This window comes from Vicugna pacos, chromosome 28, assembly GCF_048564905.1.
Source record: "Vicugna pacos chromosome 28, VicPac4, whole genome shotgun sequence".
Classification (NCBI taxonomy): Eukaryota; Metazoa; Chordata; class Mammalia; order Artiodactyla; family Camelidae; genus Vicugna; species Vicugna pacos.
Window position 1 is genome coordinate 12535872 of NC_133014.1, and position 2327 is coordinate 12538198.

A 2327-nucleotide genomic window follows, 5' to 3' on the forward strand; every position below is an offset into this window, starting at 1 on the left:
GGTGCAGGAACCACACAGGCCCTGCCCTCGCTGATCTCCCAGTCTAGTGCCCCAAACAGACAAGTCAACAGGAAATTCAGCCCATCGTGAACTGGCCAAAGGCTGAGGAACCTGTCAGGCAGCATGTGAGCCTGTAACCCTCCCCCCACCCACTGCCACCCACCACTCCAGGTAGGGCCTGCCCAGCTGGCTGTCGGGGCTTTGGGGAGAGGGCAGGGCTGGGGGGAGAGTGAAAGGCACTTGTACGCTCAGAGGCCAGAAGAGAGGGAAATGAGAAAGAACCAGAAGTCTAGTCATCACAGTCGTCCCCAGGCTCCCACCCCAGCTCCTCCACCTCCCTCCCCGAACACAGCAGAGGCCACCCTGGGCTCCAGCCTCTGGGCCTTTCTTTGCAAGTGGCGGTCAGCCCTGCTCAAAGGTCTGGCGGCCCCGCTGGCTGCTGCTTTCTGGACCGGTGGCTCAGCACAGTCATCTCGGGGAGCCCAGCCAGCCCCGGGGCCATGGCCTCACATGTGACAGGCTCAGACACCACAGGCCTCGGCTCTCCTTCCCTGACCCATGGTTCTGGCCTGGAAACATGAACTTGAAGTCCCGGGACATTCAACCCGTCAAGCCTCAAGAATGTGGTTGAGCCGCGTGGCTGCGTTTGAGGCAAGAAACTGTGAAATCAGACCCCTCTTGGATCTCGGGTCCTCAGCTGTTGGTTACTTGGCCTCCCTGGCCTCAGTTTCTTTATCTATAAAGTGATGATTAAATAATTGTTCATAAAAGCACATGCAGCTATAAATGTTTACCTGTATACCAAGTGGTTTTCAGCGAGGTGGGGCCGATTTGCCCCGTGGACCCTCAGCAATGTCATCTCAAGTCATCACAATTGGCGGCGGTGGGGGGGGGGGTGTTACCGCCATCCAGTGGATAGAGGCCAGAGACGCAGCTCCACATCCCACAACACGAGGACAGCCCCTGTGATAACGAATTATCCACACACACCCGCTTCCCGCTGGCTGGCAGCGCAGAGGCCAGACCGTGCCTGGAGTTACTGTAAAAGACGGGAACCAGCGGGAGTTCGTCCGTCAGAGCTCTGGCAGCCTTCCTCAACAAGTCGGGGAAGCTGAAAGGTCCTGAATGGGGGGACGCTGCCAAGCTGGCTACGCCTGAGGAGCTTGCTCCCTCTGATGAGAACCGGCTCTAGGCACGAGCTGCTCCCACAGCCTGGCACCTGTATCTCCAGGGCAGCACTGGGGGCGGCTCCCGGACCCAGATCTGTGGGGGGCATCAGTGTGCAGACAATTGAGCACAGCCTCCAAAAGCATGGCCTGCCGGGTCCTCCAAGCCCTGGAGGGGCTGAAAATGGTGGAAAAGGGCCAAGATGGGCGCTGCAAACTGACACACCCGGGACGCAGAGATTTGGACAGAATCGCTGGACAGGTGGCAGCTGCCAACAAGAAACGTTACACAAAATGATGCTGGGTTAATAAATTGCCTCATTCACTAAAAAAAAAAAAAAAAAATCAGGCTCCAAATGTCAGTGACGCCAAAGTTGAGAAACCCTACCATGTTCACGTGTATGGGGGGGTTAACATTGTTCCTTTTACAAATGGAACCATTTCCATTTTAGCCACTCTGATGGGTAAGCCATGGCATCTCAGTGTCACTTTAATTTGTAAGTCCCTATTAATAATTCTGAGCATCTTTTCATAAGTTTATTGGTTCGTTTGATTTGCATTTACAAGAATTATCTACTTTAAAGAATTCTAATTTCTTACAGATATAGGTAAGCGTTTGTCATCTGCATTCAATACTTCCTCCCACCCCAAATTAAATGAATGAGATGATACTGGCCAAGAATTCAGGGCAGAACCCGCACTGCATTTAAGGAGATTAGCTGCTGGCCACACATGGCCATGCTCACCCCTAGAACCTCATTAGGGCAGCCAGGCATCTTCTGAGATACAGAGGTTGATTGAGAATGCAAATCCCCTCTCGTGAGGGACTTACAGGAAGGTTACACCCATGACAACATCTCCATGGGCTGGAGGGACCATTTTAACAGCAGAAAGCTCCCAAAGTCAGGAGCAGAGCTCCAGGGCTGGAAACTCAGCCTTTCCTGGGGCTCACCCAGTGTGGTGAGGGGCGTGGTCACACTCCTCCTCTCACTGCTGCAAGGGAGGGGTTTTCACATCAGAGGCTGCCTCCATGGAGCGTGGCAGCTAGCTGTGAGGGTACCACGTGCCTCCCCAGCCCAAGGAGCACCCTTTCTGAGTGGGCCTTCCCGGGGGTACAGACGGGACCGCCAAGTGCATGGAGGGAGTCCTGTGTTTTGCTTG

At 54.5% G+C, this 2327-nt stretch overlaps 1 pseudogene; it reads left to right on the forward strand.

Moving 5' to 3' along the window:
- The first annotated feature begins 975 nt into the window (after positions 1-975).
- LOC140690067 (small ribosomal subunit protein eS19 pseudogene) lies at positions 976-1531 on the forward strand (annotated as a pseudogene).
- The last annotated feature ends 796 nt before the right edge of the window (positions 1532-2327 follow it).